General features: G+C 35.4%; 1 long non-coding RNA gene across 1 annotated transcript in view; it reads left to right on the plus strand.

The window, feature by feature from the left end:
* LOC116636002 overlaps nt 1-22,819 on the plus strand; it is a 233,031-nt gene extending 210,212 nt beyond the window's left edge. The window contains exon 4 of the long non-coding RNA XR_004300269.1: nt 21,954-22,819. This is a non-coding gene — a long non-coding RNA (uncharacterized LOC116636002). The remainder of the gene's footprint in view (nt 1-21,953) is intronic.
* The last annotated feature ends 1,520 nt before the right edge of the window (nt 22,820-24,339 follow it).

Genomic DNA, 24,339 nt, shown 5'->3' on the forward strand with positions numbered 1-24,339 from the left:
CAGTTTATCAGATAAAGGAATTTCCCTTCTAATCATGGTTTCCTGAGAGTTTCTCTCATAAAATGGCATTCTAGGCTTCTTCTTGCACTGATAAGAGTAATTTTAGCCAGGATTATATACTCAGGAAGGAGGGCATACTGGGAGTATAGGGAAATAGCTGAGTTTATTGTTAAATTATGTAGTATAAGGTCAGAATGTGTTCATTAAGGTGCCAATGTTAGGTAACATAGTTTTTATTCAGTACTGGTAGAACCAGATATCACAACTATTCTAGGAAATGTATTTGGATAGTGTCTGTGGATTGGATGGCCATTGGACATAACGTTCTGTAAAAAGACTTTATATCATAAACTTGCTTTGTTAGGGTTATATCCTTATATGAGGACTGGATAATCAGGTAAATGGGATACAAAAACATTTTATAACTAGTTCATTTATAATACATGTCCTACATTCTTCCAAAAACACTTGAATTTGCTAGAGAGAAAATCTGTGTACATATTATAGCCCGAAATGTTGATTGATTAAATAATTGTACTATTTTTCAATTAATGCTTCATTGACTAATAATTTTTAAAAATAACAGTTGTCTAAGTGTTTGAACCTGATATACCTCAGTTGTCTCATTGCACTTCCCTTATACTTCTTTGGAAGGTTATTCATTGATTTTCTGTTCTTCAGTGTCTGATAAAAGATTTACATGAATAATTGTATCACATAAAACATAGCAAGCCAGATTGCATTGGCCACTACCTTGTTCCTGAAGATAAAGTACTGACATTGCTTTAGAACCTCTAAGTGTTTGCAGTTCTCATTATATTAGAATTATTGCTCTCATTTGCAGTTTCAAAATAAGGGAGATTAGCCAATGTACCCATACTGATATTGCCGAAAAAATACCTTTGGGGAGTATAAATGCGCTTAGGCATTTATTTTTGTGACCTCATGTAAGGAAGATCTTATCTGTCTCTGCCTGGAAAACCAATATTTGATCTCCCAATAGCTGGTGTGAGGTCTATAGTTTTCAGGTTTTCAGGTGGCATCTTCAAATTTTAGAGCTGACTTCGTAAAACATGCAATATAAATTGCAATGTCAAGAGAAGTCTCTTTTTAATGCCTTTATTGGCTATTTCTCCCTGAAGCAATTCTTGGAGGAGCACATTTTAAAAATTAAACAAATCTGAAGAGGGTTTAAGAAATGTATGGGTTGGCATAATTACAAATCTAGAGCAAAGACTATTCATACACTCATTTTCTTATGTGTGAAATTTATTCAGTGGGTTTCACAGTGATATTTTGTATTCTGGGACTGCACATTTCTAGCCAAATCTTTGCATTCAGTTTATTTCTCTTTTTACCATCTGTACTGGTAGATTACTATACTGAGATTTTAAGTCATACAATTTTAGAATAAAGTCATTCATTGTATGTGATAAAAATTTTTAATCCAACTCACTTGTTTTGGGAAAGTTATAATATCAATTAATAGTGCTTCAACATCTTTGTGCCTCTGTCTCTTTGTATGTCCGAAGAATTAATAATCAACTAGTTTTCTTATCTGTAATGTTTATTGTGTGGGGAAGAGTCACACAAGCATACACACACAAGTATTAAGATGTCTAAGTTCTACACTTTTCTGTGTGAAAACTGACAGTTTGACAGTATAAAGAAGACAGGCTTTGGATTCTAATGGACCTATGTTTAAAAACTAGTTTATAAGTAGTTATGCAACCTGGACAAATTAAAATTTTTGGCCTTTGGCTTTCTTAGTGTAAAATAATAACATCTACCTTTTAGAAATATTATATTAAACTAGATGAATTACAAAAAAATTGTGAAAATGAATAGACACAAGATTCTCAATAAATGGTAGTTGCCCTTACTACTACTGTTATTGTTGTTGATTTTACTGGAATCTTCAGTGACTGGTGACTTGATTGTCTCTTTATCACTGATGAGCCTATAAGACTCAGCCTTAAGACCCATGTTATTAATTTGCAGCACTTACTACAAGCTAAGGAATACAAAGATACGATAGAGGCCTTATCAGCCCATCTGCTTACAGGTTGCTCCAGATAAGGCCTCTCCCTCTGGTTGCAGTTATATTCCTCCTGACCCTGTATCAATCCTTGGTTATTCCAAATAGCAACAGATGTAACTGACTAATAGAGCTTATCTTTAGAGCCAGAAGAAAGGACAAAGATGATAAGGAAGAAAAAAGCATGGTTTAAAAATGGGATGGGTAGGGGTGGGGTAGGGTGGGATCTTCTGATGGTAAGCCTTAACACTAAGTTTTTTATGATAATGGATGGTTGTCTCATGCTGTGATCACCATCTCCTACTTCTGCAACTTGCTGGTCAGCTACTCTGGTAACTCTTCTATGTTATCATGACCAGTGATAACTCCACCTTCTTTCTCCATATTCCCCTCTCATCTTCATTGTGCTCACCTTGCAGATTTGAATCTATGGCTCAATATTTTTATATCTCTCTTAGAAATCTAAGTTCCCGTTACTCAATGTTTTTAACACTTCCATCTTACAATATACCAAGTCCATCACTTTTCTTTGCCTGCATCACTGCAGCAGATGAACAGTGCTGAAGAAATGTACTATGAAGGGGAGCAAAATATACCACCCCAAAATATGCCTCTGGCATGAGGACGATTTTAGGTTGAGTATTTTTAAGAAACAGCAGACCTAGGAAAACTCTGAAAACCAGTAAGTTACTCTTTTGTAAGAAAATTTACATTTATAAGGGAAATCTCCATTTGTAAGGGTGTCACCCTCTCTGTTCCAGGAAGAAAAGAACGACTCTAAAACTCTAGAAACTTCTGTCAATGGAGAAGGCAACAATTTAAATTCTGCATAACAATAGTACCTTGGTTTATGTGCTTTCCTGGTAACCTCCCATAACTGGCCTTCCCATTGCCCCCAAACATCTTCTGTCTTTAGCTGGAGATGTTATTTAAAGTGGTAGCTTGGGCCATTTGGGGGAGTTAGTCAGTTTTCCTGGGTACTTCCCATGTACATAGGAGGTATACATGTTATTAAACTTCTGTTTACATTTCTTTTGTTAATCTTTTATTACACGGTTGTCTCAGCCAAGCACCTAGAAGGTAGCAGGCAAATTATTTTTCCTCCCCCACAACCATCAGGAAAGCCAGCACTATGAATTGAGATTGACAGCACTCTATGGGACCTCAACATTGCATAGAATTCTTACTGTGTTTTCCTATGATGAGTATTTTAATTCTATTTGATTCTACTCAAATTTCTGACCTATCACCTCCATCCCATTCTTGATATGGGATGTTACCTTTCTTTTACCAAATTAAATAGAAGCCTTTAAACAATGAGTTACTGAAATTCCTGAAGCCAAACCACGTACATGTTTTCATCTGCTCTGATTCTCTTATCTCCTGCTTGTTTCTCCCCACTTCAGGAACCCACACTATTGTGTATCTTCAATCTCTACCTCTCTATTGGATCTTTCTCATTATCATTTATATATGCTCAAGGGTCTTCTATCTTTAATATAAAAACAATTTCTTTGAGCTAACTTCTTTATCTCTCTTCCGTCACAACCAGAGTAATCAATACTGTATAAACTGAGCTCATTTATCATTTCTTCAGTCTATTCCATTCTGATTTCTGACCCAGAAAATTCATAGAAATAGAAATGGGTAAGATCAATTATGATTTCCATATTGTTAAATCTGTTGGGTATTTTTCAGGCTCCCACCTAATAGAACTCCTAGAAGAAATAAACAATATTGAAACCATTTCTATTATTGAACACACTATTTTTCATTTCCATGACACCAAATTCTCTTGGCTATTTTTTTCCCCTGACGATTCCTTTTCATTGTCTTTTACTAGATTATTGTGCCTATCCAGACCACCCTAACTTTCTTCAGGTCTTTCACTGCTCCATGCTTTCTCCCATTTCAGGGCTTTGAATAAACTGGTCTGTCTGGAAAGGCCTCTTCTTCCTTTACCTGGATAACTTATTTATGCTTCAGATCTCAACTCAACTGATTTCTCCTGAATGGTCTTCATTAACACCACCCCAAATCATATATTCCTGTAACAATCCCCAAACTAAATTTTGTCCCTATATTAAATACTTTGATGCAAGCTTGCCTTTTTCCTTTAAAGAGTGGGGTGGGGAAAAAAAAAAAAACAAGAAAACTTTTCCTATACCCTTCATGATTCTTTGTCTGGTCCAATAATCAAATTAACATATAACTATAAGACCCAAAGACAAGCTGGGCAATTCAGGCTTATATGCCATTTTAAGCTAAGGAATGGGATAGGGACCTGGGGATTCAGAGGTTGTGTGGGTGATTCACAGGATGATAAGAAGAGCAGATGTTTGGTAATTAAAGTTATCACTTGGAAACAGCTCTCTTTTGGGGCCAGGCCTCTTATCTAAATTCTTTTAGGTAGTTTAAGAAAGGAATAGATAAAAGTTTTTCTTGAATCTACTGGGTCTTGATTCCCTTCAGCTCAAAACAGTCCACATGCCACGGGTGCCTGGGTGGCTCAATTGGTTAAGCATCTGACTCTTGGTTTCGGCTCAGGTCATGATCTTGTGGGATCAAGCCCTGCACCCCTCCTCCCACACGTGCTGTCACTGTTTCTCTCTCAAATCCTTAAAAAAAATAGTCCACATGCCAAAGTGGTACATTTTGGGGAGGCTTTTTCTGAGCCAATTCAGAAGTATTAATATGAAATTTTCTGTTTTTACCATTATTTGGAAAATGACTGTCTTCCATTAAATCATAAGCTGTAAGAATGCAGCAACTATATCTTCTTTGCTGACCATTTGCTTTTGCCCAGCATTAGCAGAGTCCTAGCACATAATAGGTGATCAATCAAATGTGGCATTGTGTCTTTAATCATCTACCTTCCAGCTATAATGGATTACCCAGAGGAAACTGCCCCACTTTCCCACCTTTACATTTTTTCAAGTTTTAAAAGATTTTATGCTTTTATTTCAGTCTTCTCAGTAGTACTGTAATATAGGTATTTCTACCCCAATTTATCACATGAGGAAATTGTAGATGAGAGATGGATGTGACTTACAGTCACACACTAGTAACTGATGAAAATGAATTTTAAATTTAATCTCTTCTTTTCTTTAACCCTCTACTGAGGTGTAATTTACATACCATAAAGTTCATCCACTTAAAGTGTATAATTAGTTTTAGTGTATTTACAGAATTGTGCAACCATCACTATATTCTAATTTTAGAACATTTTATCAAATGCAAAAAAGAAACCTTATACCTTTTAATAATTATTATCCGTCTCTTCCTCTGTTCCCTTAATTCCCAGTCACAGGCCAATACTAATTTAGTTTCTGTCTCTATGGATTTACCTATTCTGGACATTTCATATAGGTAGTACCACACAATATTTTTGAGACTGATTTCTTTTACTACTTCATTACCAGCATAGTGATTTCTAGGCTTATTCATATTGTGCCACATATCAGCACTTGATTCTTTCTTATGGCCCAATTATATTCCATTGTATAGATGTATTCCATTTACCCATTTATCAGTTGATCAGCGCTTTGTTTCTACTTTTTAGCTATTATGAATAATACTGCTATGAACATTCATGTGCAGTTTTTTGGGGGACATACATTTTCATTTCTCTTGGCAATCTACCTAGGAGTGGAACTGCTGGATCATATGGTAATTATGTATTTACATTTTGAGGACAAACTATTTCCCAAAATGGCTATACCATCTTAAATTCCCTCCAGCAATATATAAGGATTCCAATTTCCCTACAAGTTTAGTGGTACTTATTATTGCTTTTTATTTTAAATCTTGACGATTTTTGCAAATGTAAAGTGGTGTCATGTGTGGTCTTCAATTACATTTCCCAAATAGCTAATAATGTTGAACATATTTTAATATGCTTATTAGCCATTTATATATAATTTTTGGGAAAATGTCTATATAAACCCTTTGGTCATTTTAAAATTGTGTTATCATTTTATTGTTGAGTTTTATGAGTTTTCTGTAAATTCTAAATTTAAGTTCCTTTTCTCCAAGTCTGTGGGTTGTCTTTTCACTTTCTTGGTGGTTTCCTTCGAAATACAAATTGTTTTTAATTTTGATGAAATACAACATATCAATCTCCTTGATTGCTTGTGCTAAGAAATCATTGCCTAACCCAACCCAAGGTCATAAAGATTTACTCCTGTGGTTTTTTTTTGTTAAGGATTTTATAGCTTTAGCTCTTATATTTAACTCTGATACATTTTGAGTTTATGCATGGGTCAAGGAAGGGGTCCAACTTGTTGTTGTTGGTTTTTTTTTTTTTTTTTTTTTGCATTTTGTATGTGAATACTCAATTGTCCCAGAACTATTTTTTGAAAAGACTATTCTTTAACCCCATTGAATTATTTTGTCTCCTTTCAATTCTATTCCGAGTCTATGTCTATTCTTATGTCTGCAATATACTGTGTTGATTACTGTGCCTTGCAGTAGGTTTTGAAAACAGGAAATGTGAATACATTTACTCTTTTGTATTTTGGCTATTCTCAGTCCTTTGCATTTCTTTATGCATTTTAGGATTAGCTTGTCAGTATCTGCAAAAACTGAAAAAAAAAAAAAAAAAGAAAAGCCAGCTGGTGTTTGATACAAATTGTGCTCAATCTGTAGAATGATATGGAGAATATTAACATCTTAACAAGTCAGTATCGTTATTACAACACCTGTGATCACAAGTTTTCTTTCTGTTTATCTTTTTAAATTTCTTTCAATAATGGTTTATAATTTTCAATGTATAATTCCTGCAGTTTAAAAAAAAAAAAACCTATTCCTAAATATTTTATTCTTTTTGATGCTATTGTAAATAGAATTCTTTTTATTGCCAGTGTATAGAAATATTATTTGTTTTTGTATATTGATCTTGTATCATGCAACCATACTGAACTTGTTTATTCTAATAACCATAAGTTCTAATGTTTTTAGGGGAAGATATTTTGGAATTTTCTACGTACTAGATCATATCATTTGCAAATAGACTTCTTCCTTTCCAAACTAGATGCCACTTATTTCTTTTTTCTTTTTTTTTTTTTTTACAAATCTCAAGTACTAGAATCTCAAGTACAATCTGGAATAGAAGTGGCAGAAGTAGATCTTTTATCAGATTGAGGAGGTTTTCTTTACTCCTCTTTTGGAGTAAAGAATTTTTAGCATAAAAGAATTTTAGATTTTTTCAAATAGTTTTTCTGCATCATTGAAATGATAACGTGATTTTTGTTCTTATAATAGTGCATGATATGAATTGATTTTTGCATATAGATACAATTTTTATTGCTCTCATTTTCTTACTGGAATAATTCTAGCTCTAGTTCCTGCTACTTCATTCACTTCATCAAATGAAATTCTATCCACCTTTCCAGCCATATCTTTAATTTACCCTCTTTCAAGAATCTCTACCAGATAATAGTTTGTATTATCCATGTGATTGATGATTTCTATTTCATCTTACTCAGTTGTGTATCATTTTTATATCACTTCACATTACATAATTACATGTATATGTGCTACAAAATAATTGCTCTTGGGGCAGAAAACACATCCCATGTTTGTATTACACCATAGTTTCCAGCGAAATAGTATATACAGAATATAACAGAAAAGTTGTTCAATAAATGTTTGTTGAATTGCCAGGAGTTTCCAGTTTTATTGAGGCCAATCTTCTAATAACTGTGGCATTGGAAGAATTGATGTAATCACATCACACTCAAAACATGCTAAATTCAAATTAACAAGCAGATTTCCATTTTCACTGTCTTGTCATTTACTTGAGCTTTTTGTCTTCTTGATATAAAGTTATGGCAAATATTTCAATATGTGGATGAATATTTTTAGAACATCTGAACAGAAAATTCATTTAGAAAAATGTATGCAAGTGGTAAGAGGCAATCTTAGTTTTAACTCAAAAAGTTGTAAGTGTTGAACAATGTTCACATGACATATACTCAATCTTCAGCTTTCAAACATTAAAGACAGTTTTACAACACTAAATTTAGCAGCTAAAAAAGAAAAACCACAAACCTATCTGTCAAGCTCATGTACTTTTTGTATATGCTCAAAATCTAGTCCCCTTCTAACTTATTTTTTAAGAGTTCCTACAATCCAAAAATTGCTTAGGATCAGTAAAAGTTTCTCATCAATTGCGTTCTGTTTTTCACGCTCAAGTGCAAATTACTTTTACTCATCCAGTGGTAGGAGTTTATGGTTAAGTCCTACCTAGAGGTTTTAATGCATTGGCCAGAGAAATGCTGCCCTGGCCTGGCCATGGCCCCAAGGATTAGCTCTCAGCACATGGTTTCTGCTTTTGGCAGCACATTAAGCAAGGTGAAGACAAGAGATTCAGGGTGCAAGTCTTGTTATGGGTAGAATCATTTTATAAAGAACTACTTTATTCATTTTGTAGTCTCCGAATTCAGATGTTCACAGCCATTTAATTAAGAGAATTTTCATGAGAAGCCAAAGGAATATGCTAGATGTTGGGATGGTTTTGGGGGAACAGGTAAGAAAAAATAGAATTAATCACAGCCCATTCATTTTTCCTCTTTAGGTTTATTAAAGAGAAATTTAAAAATAAATTCAAAACAGATACGGTATTATTTTCTTTTTTCTTCTAAAGAGTTGTTTTGATTTTCTCTTGCTCAAGGCATGGATTAGACTGGATGAAGGAAAGTTTTCCACCAATTGACTGTCAGACTCCGGAAAAGTCATTTTACCACTTGTATTAAGTTTATTCATTTGTAAAATGAGAGTTTGACTAGATGATCTCTAAGGTGATTGCTGTCTCTCAAATTCTATAATCCTACCTGTGCTTTTCATCCCTTCTCCTGCCAATATATCAATTTAATATTGTGACAGCAGTCACATCATCAGGGCTTGATCAGTACTTATTCAAAGTGGCTTATTGCAGTGTTACTGAAAACACCAGGTTACTTGGAACCTGGAAAAGTGGACAGGGGCTTAGGAGAAGTTTAATTGTATTCTTCATGGGAAGCACATTTAAAGTAAATTATCTGGACATAGAACATTTCAGTTATGTGACTGAAAATTAGCAAATGAAGAACCCTTTTCCACTAGTGTAGACAGCATAAATTTGCTGTATTGATAGGCTTTGACTGCTCATGTGTTAAGTGGTGTTTTTCCCAAAAATGTTCCAAAGAATACTACTATTCCTCAAGATGTTTCTAAATATTTTCTTTGGGGTACACGAGAATTCTGTGGCCAAGTAACCACTGGAAACTCTTTATACTACCCCAATAATTGGATATTTACAAGTGGATATTAACTAACTAAAGGTTCTGAGAAGTACTACAGTTAAAAAAGCACACATTCTCAAATTATAAGACCACAGTAACTTTTTTCCATAGAGCACTTAGAGGTTTTAGGAATGTAGATTCACAAATGCTAATTTTAAGAAATTTATTTTTTACTTGTTAAATTCTCCAGAGACTTCAAGGGTTAAAATAGTTAAACTACCTTTTTTTTTTTTTAAAGATTTTATTTATTTATTTATTTGAGAGAGAGAGAGAAACAGCATGAGAGGGGAGAGGGTCAGAGGGAGAAGCAGGCTCCCCACTGAGCAGGGAGCCCGACGCGGGACTCGATCCCAGGACTCCAGGATCATGACCTGAGCCGAAGGCAGTCGCTTAACCAACTGAGCCACCCAGGCACCCAGTTAAACTACCTTTTAAGCTACTATTGTTTTTGCATTTTTTCCTGTTATATGTCATCTCATTATTTATGACTCAATTTTTGTGAACGTATTTTTCTACTGATAATTTTTTTCTACAAATTTTTGGTATGTTAACAAGTGGCCAGTGAAAACTCAAGACTGGCAAACTTTTTCTTGGAATGGGAAATATATATATCTATCATATACATATATATGTGTATATATATGAGAGAGAAGGAGGAGAAAGGGAGAGGGCACAAGTACAGGCACACTTATTGTGAATGGAAAAGCTTGAGGAGAGGATAAAGGAAAAAGGGACTAAAATAAGATTGGATGTATGCTCTGAATTCCATGCAGTCTAAACTCCAAATATTAGGAAGTAAATTTTGGTAAATCTAAATGATTTATTATCTGACAGTTCCCTTCAAAATCATATATTGACTACAGCTTGCCTCTCTGTGCTTGGATGCTTTTATTGACTTTTCTATTCAGTGCCTTGTGATGCAGTACCAAAGTGATTGGATCAGTATACTTTCCCTTTGGGATTATTGTTGGAATCTTGGAGATCTTACAGATGCATTTATTACATTTCCAAAATTTTAGTGCTTACTTAACCAACCGGGGGTTTGTTGCTTTATGTAGTGCAGTTTGGGGGGAGGAAATAATTTACTGGAGCTAATATAGATAGTTTGAAAGTTATATCATAGTTTCTGTTAATGGAGCTTATAACCCTAGAGAAAAACATAGTATTGAAACAGTTTGGGCGAGCTTGCAAGAATGCAGTAATGAGTTCTGTGGCTATGGTGGTGGTAGTTGCTTTTCTTCTCTCTAAATCATGTAATTCTTCATCTTTTCCTTGTTTCCTTTAAGTTAATTTTGCTAATTCGCACTGCCACCACACAAAAACTTTTTTTCTTAGAAAACAAAAAGCGTTATTTTTTTATGTATAATTTGTGAGTTGATTCATTTAATAACTGACAAGTCATGTCTAATACATTTTTAAAAAGTATACAATCATTATTTTTAGGTGAACCTTGAAACAATGTGAGATTTCATTTTTTAATGTTAATATGAAACTAAACTCTGCTTTCAGAGGTCACACAGCTTTTACTTCTATCCTTATCTCCCTTTTCCTCATCTTAGTCTAATCCTAAGACTTTACTTATTTTATGCTTTTTCCATATTCTGACCAATTCTTTAACAAATTATTGAACATATAGCAATTGCTATCCATTGTAAAGGATCATGTGTATAGGGGAATAAAATATGGTAAGAAGCAGGTAAAATACGAGATTTAATAATTTTATCTGAATGAAATTCAAACTCAGTCAAAACTATTGTACAATCATTTTTAATGTATTTTTCACTAAACTGTTAAAAAAACACTTTATTGATGTATGATTGACATACAAAAAGATATACATATTTAACATATGCAACTTGGAGATAAGTATATATCCATGAAAGCATTACCACAATCTATGCCATAAATGTATCCATCACTCCAAAAGTTGCCTCTTGTCCTGCTTTGTATTAAGCGTGTGTATATGAGACAAAGAACATGTTATATAAGGCTTAACCTCTTAGCAAAATTTTTGAGGTATAATTAACATACAATGTTAGTTTCAGGTGTACAAAATATTGACTTGGAAATTCTGTGCTAAATGCTTACCATAATAAGTGCAGTCACCCTCTGTCAGCATACAATGTTATTACAATATTATTGACTATGTTCCTTATGCTTTACTTTTCTTCTCTGTGACTTATTTTTAACTGGAAGTTTGTACCTCTTAATTCCCTGTATTTTGCCTTTCCCCCGCCTCGCCCCTCACTGGTGGCAACCACCTGTTTGTTCTCTGTATTTAAGTCTGGTTGTGCTTATTTGTTTTGTTTTTTAGATGCCACATGTAAGTGAAATCATATAGTCATGCTTTTATATGGCTGAGTTATAACCCTTTGTGCATATATTCCTCATCTTCTTTATCCACTCATCTATCAATGGACGCTTGGGTTACTTCCAAATTGTAGATAGTGTAAATGATGCTGTAATAAAAGTAGGCATGCATACATCTTTTTGAGTTAGTGTTTCCCTTTTTGTTGGATAAATACACATTAGTGGAATTACTGGATCATATGGTATTTCTGTTTTTAGTTTTTGAGGAACCTCTATACTGTTTTCAATAGTGGCTGCACCTATTTACATTCTCACCAACAGTGCACGAATGTTTATCTTTCTTCACATCATCACCAACACTTGTTGTTTCTTGTGCTTTTGATTTTAGCCATTCTGAGAAGTACAGGTGTTAGGTTGATAGCTTATTATAGTTTTGATTTACATTTACTTGATGCTTAGTGATGTTGAGAAAAGATGTGTCTGCTCTCCATCTGCCTGTCTTCTTTGAAAAATGTCTATTCAGGTCCTCTTCCCATTTTAAAATCAGACTGCTTTTTGACTTTGAGTTCTATAAGTTCTTTATATATTTTGGCTACTAACCCCTTATCAGATGGATCACTTTGCAAATATCTTCTCCTATTCAGTAGGTTGTCCTTTTGTTTTGTTGATGGTTTCCTTTGTTGTGCAAAAGCTTTTTTATTTTGGTGTAGTCCCCATAGTTTAATTTTGCTTCAGTTTTCTTTGCCAGAGGAGATGTATCTAGAAAAATGTTTCCATAGCTAATGTCCAAGAGATTTTTGTATATGTCTCCTTCTAGAAATATTGTGGTTTCAAGTCTCACATTTAGGTCTTTCATCCATTTTGAGTTTGCTTTTGTGCATAGTGTAAGAAAGTGGTCCAGTCTTGGGCGCCTGGGTGGCTCAGTTGGTTAAGCATCTGCCTTCGGCTCAGGTCATGATCCCAGGGTCCTGGGGTCGAGTCCCACATTGGACTCCCTGCTCAGCGGGGAGCCTGCTTCTCCCTCTCCCTCTGCCTGCTGCTCCCCCTTCTTGTGCACTCTCTCCCTGTCTCTCCCCCTCTGACAAATAAATAAATAAAACCTTTAAAAAAAAAAAAGTGGTCCAGTTTCATTCTTTTGCATGTAGCTTCTGCCTGTAGCTCTTTCATTCTTTTGCATGTAGCTTTATTATTTCCTTCCATCTACTAGCTTTGGGTTTTGCTTCTTCTTTTTCTAGCTCCTTTAGGTGTAAGGTTAGGTTGTTTATTTGAAGTTATTCTTGTTTCTTGAGGTAGGCCTATATAGCTATAAACTTCCCTCCTAGAACTGCTTCTGCTGTGTTTGTAAGATTTTGGACCATTGTGGTTTTTATTTATTTCCATGTATTTTTTAATTTCCTCTTTGATTTCTTGGTTAGCCCATTCGCTGTTGAGTAGCGTGTTGTTTAGCCTCCATATGTTTGTGTGTTTTTTCCAGATGTTTTCTTATAATTGATTTTTAGTTTCATACTGTTGTGATCAGAAAAGATACTTGATATAATTTCAATTTTCTTAAATTTGAGACCTGTTTGTAGCCTAACATGATCTGTTCTGGAGAATCTTCTATGTGCACTTGAAAAGAGTGTGTCTTCTGTTATGTCTGGGTGGAATGTTCTGTATATAGCTGTTAGGTCAATCTGGCCTAATGTGTTGTTGAAAGCTACTAATTCCTTGTTGATTTTCTGTTTGGATGATCTTCCAATTGATGTAAGTGGGGTGTTAAAAGTCTCATACTATTATTGTATTACTGTCAATTTCTCCTTTTATGTCTGTTAATACTTGATTTCTGTATTTAGGTGCTTCTATGTTGGGTGCATAGGTATTTACAATTGTTATATCCTCTTTGTTGGATTGATCCTTTTATCATTATGCAGTGCCCCCTTTGTCTCTTGCTACAGTTTTTGATTTAAATATTGCTACCCTGGCTTTTTTTTTTTTTCACTTCCATTTGCATGGTGTGCTTTTCCATACCTTCACTTTGTCTGTATGTGTCTTAGTTCTGCAGTAAGTCTCTTGCAGGCAGCATATAGATGGGTCTTGCTTTTTTTTGTTGTTGTTGTTTTTTGTTTTGGTTTTGTTTTGTTTTGTTTTTACCCATTCACTCACCCTATGTCTTTTGATGGGAGCGTTTAGTCCATTTAAAGTAATTACTGATCGGTGTGTTCTTATTGCCATTTTGTTCATTTCTTTCTGGTTGTTTTGTAGTTCTTTTTCTTTGTTTGCTCTCATCCCTTGGGTTTGATAGCTTTCTTAATTTTATACTTGGATTTCTTTCTCTTTATTTTTTGTGTACCTATTATAGGTTTTTGATTTGTAGTTACCATTAGGTTCATATGTAACATCTTTTTTTTTTAATATTTTATTTGAGAGAGAGAGAGAACAAGCAGGGGGAGCAGTAGAGGGAGAGGGAGAAGCAGGCTCTCCACTGTGGCTCAATCCCAGAACCCTGGGATCATGACCTGAGCCGAAGGCAGACGCTTAACTGACCGAGCCATCCAGGTGCCCCTTCATATGTAGCATCTTATGTATACAGCAGTCCATATTAAGTTGATGGTTGCTTAAGCTTGAACACATTTTTAAAGCACTAAAGTTTTACTTCCCCATCACCATTTTATGTATATGATTCCATATTTTACATCTTTTTTTTATTTTGTATATTCTTTGACTAATTTTTGTAGATATAATTGATTTTACTACCTTTGTTTTAATCTCCATACTGGCATTATCAATGATTAATCTACTACCTTTCCTAAGTGTTTGCTTTTGCCTGTGAAATTTTTTTCTTTTATAATTTTTTTCTAGTTGTGGCCCTTAACACTCACAGAATTCCCTTTAACATTTCTTATAAGGCTGGTTTAGTGTTGAATTCCTTTAACTTTTGCTTGTCTGGGAAGCTATCTTCCCTTCAATTCTTAATGATAACCTTGCTGGGTAGAGTATTTTTGGTCATAGATGTTTTCCTTTTAGTGCTTCGAATATATTGTGCCATTCCCTCTGGTATACATAGTTTCTTCTGGGAAATTAGCTGATAGCCTTATGAAATTTTCATTTTATGTAACCATTTTCATTTCTCTTGCTACTTTTAAAAATCTGTATCATAACTTTATGCCATTTTAATTATTATGTGTCTTGATGTAGACCTCCTTGAGTTAATCTTGTCAGGGGTTCTCTGTAATTTCTGGACCTAGATATCTGTTAATCTGATTAGGGAAATTTTCAGCTATTATTTTTTCAAAAAAGTTTTCCACTCCCTTTTCTCTCTCTTCTCCTTTTGGAATCCTTATAATGCTGTTACACTTGATGATGTTGACACGTTCCCTTAACCTATTCTCATTTATATTACTCTTTTTTCTTTTTGCTTTGCAGCTTAGTTGCTTTCCATTTCTCTGTCTTCCAGATCATTGATCCATTATTCTGCTGTTGATTCCCTCTGGTGTATTTTTTATTTCAGTTACTGAATTCTTCATCTCTGACTGGTTCTTTTTTATATTTCTAAGCTCATCCAGTCTTTTCTCATGTGCAGTTCATAACTTTATGACCATTACTTTGAATTATTTATCAGGCATATTGCTTATCTCCATTTCATTTAGGTTTTTTACTGTGATTTTGTCTTATTCTTTCATTTGGGACATACTCCTCTGTCTCCTTATTCTGTCTAACTCTCTGTGTTTGTTTTCATGGATTAGGTAGGTCAGCTTTGTCTTCTGGTCTTTAAAGTAGAGGCCTTGTGTAGAAGAGGTCCTGTGGTGCCCTATATCACAATCCCTCCCTGGTCATAAGATCCAAGTGCTCCAGGGCTGTCTCCTCTGTGGGCCAAGTGTACCTTATGCTGTGGCTGAGCTCCATTTGCCTTCAACCTAGCCAGCTGCAGGGATTCACTTTGCCTGCTGTGGATATGGTCGGCAGGGTTTGTTCTTTATGCTGTTGAGAGGTCTGTATGAGGCCACTGGGAGTTCCTTAGGGAGTAGAGCCTGCAGTCAGGCTAGTTGTATGCAGTTAGTCTCTCCTATAGTTGTGGGCTCACCAAATGGCAAGGCTTGCTCCCTGTCTGGCCAGCTAAATGGCTGGGCTGCTTTAACTTTGGGCATGCTGGTGAGTGGGATTATCTTCCCCCTTCCCTAGGGCAGGAATCACTTTGTAATGGCACTGGTCCCTGCTGTGGCTGCCTGTTGAATGTGGCAGGACCGGAGCCACTTTGGAGGTACACTTGATCAGGCAGGTGGGTCTGCAGGGGTACCCTGGAGTGTTAGCACTACCTCCCAGAAGCATCTAGCTATCTCAGCTTGGGGCAGGAAAGAATATCTGCCAGTACTTTTATTCTTGGAGAAATCTTCATGTATACCCCAGGCACTTTTTAAACTTGCTTTTCTCCTGTGTCTCAGACTGAGTTATTTATTATGCTGGCTCTTTAAGGGCAGGGTCTCAGTTTCTTATCACACTCTGGCTCTCCTGGAATTAAGGCCCACTGATTTTCAAATGTTATGTTCAGATGTTATGGGAATTTGTCTTCCTAGTGCAGGTGCCCAGTATGGTGCTTCTCCTTGCTTGTGGTATCCTTTCCTTTTGTGGTTAGTCTTACCAGGAGTTTGGTTCCCAACCATATCATCATCCATTCTACCATTTTAGATATGGCTTCTTATCTACAATTAATTGTTGAAGGTCTATTCTGCCAGTCTTTAGGTCATTTTCAGAGTTAGTTGGATATGTATAGCTGTTATCTCAGTGTGTCCATGGGATGAGGTGATCTCAGGATCCTCCTATTCTGCCATTTCCCTGAACTGAAAATTTTTAAGTATATAATACATTATCAGCTCTAGACACCATGCTGTATGGTAGATCTCTAGAACTTATTCATCTTGCATGAGTAAAACTTTGTATCCTTAAAGCAGCCCTATGAGATATGTTTCAGTACCCTTAATCCTAGATTGATAAGTGAGGAAATAGTTACAGACTCAGAATGATTTAATATCTCAAGTTCATAGGTGCTATTAAGTAACATGTATTAGTTGGGATAGATTAGGTTCTGCTACAGGAACAGACAATCCCTGAAACTTCACTGTCTTAAAGCAGTAAATCTATTTCTCACTCTTTCCAACTTGGACTGTCCTCCTCCATCTTATGGCTACACTAGCCACTATCTGGAATACATAGCCTGGAAGGACACCATGGCAAAAGAAGAGAGAGATGGTAGAGGTAGATAGGTGCTTAACTTCTTGACAGGGAAGCAATGTTTTTCATAGGGCTTTGTTCAGGCAGCCAGAACTACTTCCACACTCCAACCTAAGCCAAAGAGAGGTTAAGCCTATAGAAACTTCAGTAAGCACTAAATGTTTTTGCCATGTAATGGAATAAGTTGAATTCAGATTATTAAAATTCCAAAGCTCTTTCCATAACATACTATGGTTTCTTTATGCAATTATTTTTTAAGGATTCCTGTAGCAAATGAAAACTTCTATCTCATGAAAATAAATATGTTTGTCTATTTAGGTTTATTTATAAAAAATGGTAGTAAGTATATACAGGGGATTATGTGCAGTTTTTATTTTATTAACCTAACATTATATAATGAATCATGATCTATGTCTTATTCTCCAAAAATATTTGAATGAATATATCCTATTTAATTTTCAACAATAGAGAAATATTTTAACTTGGCTCGATATTTTGATTATTACAAATAACACCATTATTGTGTTCATGTATAGTTCTTTAATTTCAGAATATATACTTCAGATTCAGTTGTTGTATAGGAATTGCTGAGGCCAAGGATAGTAACAATTTTAAGGCTATTTATAAATTTTACTAAATTTTTCCCCCAGGAATATTGTGTCAGTTTGCTCTTTATTAGATATTCATGAGAGTATGTAATAGCTTTTTTTAAAATTCTGTATATATATGTGTGAATTATCTGAAGGTAGTTCTCAATTCTCATTCTTTCATAACTGAATCATTCATTGTTTTATCTTTCTGTGAAGAAAGTTAACTTATTAAAAAAAGTTAACTTATTGCTTCCTTTATCATTGGTTTTTTCAAAATTATATTCTTTCCTTGCTCATATAATTTCCATGAATGCATTAAGGACTGTCATCTTGGATCTCTTATCTGCTTCCTCAATCCCTTCATTTATATCATTCATTCAGCAAATGCTTATTTTCCTCACTCGTTAGGCCCTTTTGTCCTCATCTCCTTTTGCTAATGAAATTCCAGATGGCAGGATGTGCTGAGATGTAGAGATTCCAATGGTGGAAAGATAAAAGTATAGGAGGGACCCTGCTGTAAAGACAGCCATTAGGTTTAATGTTAGGATGCAAGTGCACTGAGAACCTCCCAAGTGAATTCCATACAGACTAGAATTAAATAATGGAGTTAAAGACCCAGGACTGGAATATCAATTTGTTTCTTCTATGTATCAGGTTAAATAGGACTTTGGAAAAATTTAACAGTTCAACCATTTAGATTATGTTTATAAGACACTAATATTGGAAAAACCTCTCAGGAATGTCAATTTCATAAAGATGGTTCCTATCTCAGGAAACTGACCTCTGCTTTATTCTGGGAGCTCTGTTACCAGTCTCCTACTTTCTGTTTTTCCATTTGTTTTATTTACTCAACAAATGCAGCTTACCATACCTATTCTGTTGATTTCTGTAGCAGATTTCAGTAGTACCCACAGACAGAAGCAAAGACAATTCCCTCTTATGCTCTGATTGATGCAGTCTTTTACCACACATGACAAAGTGATAGATGTACTTAGTTAACTTTCTCCAAAATCATTAATGCCACACTCACTGGTTGGCTACTCAGGAATTGGTTAAGTACCTGTCATGCATTTGCTACCTGAAACACTGCAATACTGAATAAGGAGCCCATTAATTTTCTTTCAAGAGCAACTCGAAAGGATAAGTATGAAATGCATAGTTAGAAAATAAGTAGAAGAATATATACCATGGGCTTCAGAGAGATATTGGGTACTGCAAAATTACAACTTAAGCCTGAGATTAAAAAAAGAGAAAGCAAGTGGATTTTTTTCTGAATTTACACTTGGGAAAATTGTTTAAAATGCTAATAAGTTTTCTTGCAAGCCATAATTTAGATGTTGGGTTCTCAGGTGTATGTATGTAGCATTTAAATTTTAATCTTGAACCCACAAATACACTCAAACAGTAGATGGCAAATTTTTGTTTCAGAAAAACATTCTAAAATGAGACAGGAATGGAAAACATAGAAAATTTACAGATTGACTAAAAGGTAATAATTTCATAGTTACCGAAGGAACCTAATGAGTAAATAATTAATGCTCCAGAAAAATGGGGCAAAATGTTACTGACCTAGAAGAAATCTATTACTAATACTTTAGTGAAGCAATTTAATAGTTCTCTTCTACACTTTGTATCAATATTACTCACATAGACTCTTTAAGCTATAAGTAGATTTTTCCCTTATGGAATAAAAGCTATGGTTTATCTTTTTCTTTGAACCCAAGATAATTTCTCTTTTATAGGTAATGAGTCAGTAACTAAAGTATAAGAACCAGTTAGTCAATTGAATATCATGCATCTCTAAAGGCTTCAAAATGCTGACTTGCTTTTTCTCCTTTCTCCTGGTTTCTATGTTCAGTTGAAGAGAAAATGGTGTTTTCTGTTTTAGGGATGGGGGGAGATAACTTTCACATGGTAACTGTTCCTGGAACAGCAGGTAAGAAAGAAAAATAATAAGAATGTCTTACATCTGTCTTATTATACCAACAGAAAAATGTGGCCGACCAACAGCCAAGCAAATGAAAACAAACAATGAACACTTATAAATAGCAAGGCTCTTCCTCCACAAAGTGTTAATATTTATTTAAAGAATCAAAAATGGAAAAGATCTAAAGGGATGGACTGGGTATAGCTTTCTGTAGGGAGAATAGGCAAGAGAAGGGAGCATTCTCCTAGTTCTGCCATCAAGAAATTAGCAATCTCAGGGGGAAAAGGTGACAAGACATATATACTAGAAAAATCAGTTATTAGAAGATATTCATCCGTTCATTTAACAAACGTGTGTTTTGTACCCACTATATTCCAAATAACTGTTTGGTGTCTGGGGAAGACAATACTGGATAAGACAGAAACAACCACAGAAAGGAGTACAGTTAGGACGCGAAGGCAATGGGCTTGACAATGGCATGAGGTAAAGCATAACTTTCTTTAGATACAATGGTTTGGCAAGTCCTCTCATAGGAAATGTTTTTGAGCAGAGACCTGAACGATGAGAAAGAACCAGTCAATGACAGATCTGGTTGAAGAATGTTTCAGTCAGAAGAAACAGCAAGGTTAAAGGCCCTGAGGTGAAAAGGAATCTCAGGAATTGAAAGGAAGTGTAGCTGGAGCTCACTGCTATGTGTATGTGGGTGGGGAGGTATGAGATATGCACACTCAGAAATGGCTGAGATTATTCTAGTCACCATAGTTTCCCAGTCAGTTCAGCTAATATGTCATGTCACACTCAAATGCCTCAGCTTTATGACCTGAGATATTAGAATAATAACATTGTATATCTCTTATAAAACCGTTCCCTTTCTATTGATTTTTGTCCACAGAGATCATCATAGTGTTATTATGATTTCCATTTAGTACTTACTCGTCCTTACTGGTTTGTTGTACAATCAATACTCTGTCTAGAAAGCAGAAGCCATCTTTATTTCTCTTACCTCTTTTTGGTAAGCATGAGGGAAGGGAGCTCTCTTGCATTGGGAAACAAACAAATTGCTGTGGAAGTACAAGTAATAACATCATGTTTCTCTGGTACATATTAGCAAACTACATTGTTTATTTGGAAAGAATCACTTTTGCTTTTAGCTAAAGCTTGTAATATACAGGCATTTCAAACTGGCAGCCTTCTTTAAGGAAAAGCTGAGTCCTGAGGCCATCCTCCTTTGGAGCAGACAGCTGCCCTTTAAGTCTAGTGAACTAATCATTGATTTGCTTATTTCTGACAAGATTTTGCTCAAAAATGCCCATTTTAAAAACAAAATCACTTACCCAAATATCCTTCCACTTATATAATGCATTTTAACAATGATAATGTGTTATAAAACTTGTATACATGTACTGTGTGATTAAAAATGATGATTTTACCTCACGCTTTTAACTATCTTTTTTTTTTTTAAAGATTTTATTTATTTGACAGAGAGAGACACAGCGAGAGAGGGAACACAAGCAGGGGGAGTGGGAGAGGGAGAAGCAGGCTTCCCGCAGAGCAGGGAGCCCGATGTGGGGCTCGATCCCAGGACCCTGGGATCATGACCGGAGCTGAAGGCAGACGCTTAACGACTGAGCCACCCAGGTGCCCCCCCGCTTTTAACTATCTTGAGAAGTATTTCACAGAAGTGTTCTTATTCACTTCCAAGTGCTTATAAGTATTGTTCTATACATTTTTGCCCATTTGTCTATACTGGATACTAAATAACCCAGTAAATATGCTTCCTCTTTCCCCAGTTTTTAAACTTAGACTTTTTTTTAAAACTTTAATGTTAATCGCCATACATTACATCATTAGTTTTTGATGTAGTGTTCCATGATTCATTGTTTGCATATAACACCCAGTGCTCCATTCAATCAATACGTTCCCTACTTAATACCCATCACCAGGCTAACCCATCCTCGCACCCCCCTCCCCTCTAGAACTCTCAGTTTGTTTCTCATGGTTCGTCTCCCCCTCCGATTTCCCCCTCTTCATTTTTCCCTTCCTACTATCTTCTTTTTTTTTTTTTTTTTGACATATAATGTATTATTTGTTTCAGAGGTACAGGTCTGTGATTCATCAGTCTTACCTTTATAAATTACTAAGAGTATAAGTATACTTTAAAACTATATTCACAGCTAGAACTTAGAAAAGATAGGCACATGATATAATACTGAGAGATGACAGAAAATAAGGACTACTTTAGCCCAGTTGAGTTCTATGTTATACTTGAGAATCATCCATTTGTTCTTTTAACCTATATTCACTAAGTATCCATTATATGCTAAGGGAGTTTTCAGGCACTGAAATAAAATTGCTACAGTAGAATAATGTAAAAACTCCAAGATGAAAATATGATAAAGGCAGCCTAAATCTGATGGTAGAGGTCAAAAAGATGACTTTCGAAGGAGGAAGATACTTGAAGCAGGAGTTATCCTTTTGCAATACAAAGCAGTGTATCCCAGGGAGATCAAACAGAATACATAAAGGTATAGTGTCATTACTGAGCATAGTATATATGGAATGGAAAAAATAGTGCCCTTTTTTTGGATTTCCCTTTGCAGGAATCAAATATGAAGATTATTACATGCCAAACAAAGGAAGCATTCTGGACAATTTTTGCATAATATGAGAAGAATGACCAAAGCACTTGTGCTGAGAAAGCATTGAACATGACCAAAAGTGGAAGATCTTGGTGAGAAATGAAACCTTTGTAGGAGATACTGAGAGCCTGAAATAAGAAAGTGTCTTAGAAATGGAGGAGGAGGAATATAAATAAGAATCATTTAGGAGGAAAATTATCAGAATTTAGTAATTAATTGTGTATGATTAGTAGAGAAAGTATTTTAAAATGCATTATTGGGTTTCGGCTTGGGAAAGAAATATATGTTCACCAAGATATAAAGGTAGATATTTGAAGAAAGAAAGATTACAAATATTTTTTATAGTTGTTAAATTTGAAGTGCCTATATAACAGCTAGCTTTTGGATTGAACCAAGTTAAATTGGCAAGTTTAGCTCAAAAGAGTCAACAGAAATTCCATATTGTTCAAACTAATCTCCTGTATTCATGATTCTGAAGCTCAGGAGAGATATCTGGGCTGGGAATATAAATTATGGACTCCAGTCTTATAGAAAACACAGGCTCTCTTAAGGTAATTAGTGTAGGGGTAGGAGTATAGACTTGAAATGCAACTTTGGAATCACTGTTAAAATAGCAATAGGAAAAATATGACAAAAAGCCATCATTGCCTCCCTTCTCACATGATAGACATCATTGTTCAGTCATAGCACTTTCTCAACTGAGCCCAACGTCATCTTAATATCTTTGTCTACCCTTAGTCCATCCAGGTGGCTACCATCTAATCAGCCAGAACTTACTTTCTTTCTTTCTTTTTTGACACATAGAGACACAGCGAGAGAGGGAACACAAGCAGGGAGAGTGGGAGAGGGAGAAGCAGGCTTCCCATGGAGCAGGGAGCCCGATGTGGGGCTCGATCCCAGGACCCTGGGATCATGACCTGAGCTGAAGGCAGACGCTTAAAAACTGAGCCACCCAGGCGCCCCTAGCCAGAACTTTCTAAGAATAGAAGTCTCTATATCATCCTGTGCCAAAGTGAAGGATCTGACTAGTGATGGTTTATAGGATTAATGTTTGATTTCGGGGTCACTGCTCAGATGGGATACACTTAAACTTTAGTGTTTTCAGTTAGCACAGTTAAATTTTTTTTTAAATTTGCTTTAGCAACACTCACCAGTTCAGGCACAGGGGAATGGGAAGGTGTCTAGGTTTTTTGCAAAAAGATGAGACAAATGGGCAGAAAGGTGAGGATGTTGATGGTATTGACAAGTGATAGATGGAGGTGATGATAGTGGAGTCTGGGCTGGCTAAATGAGGACAAAGTTTGGAGGACAGTTACACACTTAGAGAGGAGGGGAAATTGAAGCACTGGAGAATGAAGTCTCAGAGTATGTTTAATGAGAACAAGAGGATGAAGGACTCAAAAATAAGAGACAGGGTTAGAGAATGAAACAGCTAAAGAATGGGAGAAAGCAAGAATTGGGACAAAAGTATGACCTTGGAAATTGTCAGATAAGCAATATTAGAGGTTAAAAGCATGTAAGTTAAAGGTGCTAAGGAACAGTTTGTTAGATGTTCCCCAGAATGAGGTCTGGATTTGGAGTTTGGACAGAGATTGTGAAGTACTAAAGTCCTTCATGGAAATGGGTAAGGTATTGGGACATCAGTAGAAAACCACATGGGTTTTGACAAAGTAAGGGATTTTGCCTAAGATGTAAATGAAGTAGGCTAAAAATGGTAAATGGCATCTAGATGAATGCTTCCTTCACCCCCTTGTGTACATCAATCAGTAGAGCACTATTTTCAAATGTTGATAACTATGATCTACAGTAAGAAAATTATCTAAAAAAATTATTCAACTTCATTAAAAGTAACACATCACTACAGACAACATACTCATACATACATGAAGGCACATATACATCTCTGTGCACACATGTACATACTTTATATAAACAGAATAGTCTAAATGATTCCCCACATTTACTAATTATGACATGCTGTGATAATTTCTATTTAAATGCTGGTGGAAACACACCACTGGGGGTTTCAACATGCATGAATGGTTTTATGACCTGCATCTTAGCAAACTGAGCTGGAGTGTGAGAGGTGCAGGAGAGCATGTCAAATGTGGTCCTCTTTCAAGCAGCTTTCAGGACAGACACAGGCGGAAAAAAAAAAAAAGAAGTATTTGAGTATAAGAGGATGAGAGTGCATAGAAGCACAGAAACAGCATCAAGGGAGGTAGAAAAGTGAGGAATGACCCCAGAGTATCAATTATGCTGTAGTGTGTAGGGATTCTTTAGAATCTCAGAATATCATGGACAGTGAAAAAAAATGGCTGACTCTAATCCCAGTGTAAGAAAAGAA

The sequence above is a fragment of the Phoca vitulina genome, unplaced genomic scaffold, assembly GCF_004348235.1.
Source record: "Phoca vitulina isolate PV1807 unplaced genomic scaffold, GSC_HSeal_1.0 scaffold12, whole genome shotgun sequence".
NCBI lineage: Eukaryota > Metazoa > Chordata > Mammalia > Carnivora > Phocidae > Phoca > Phoca vitulina.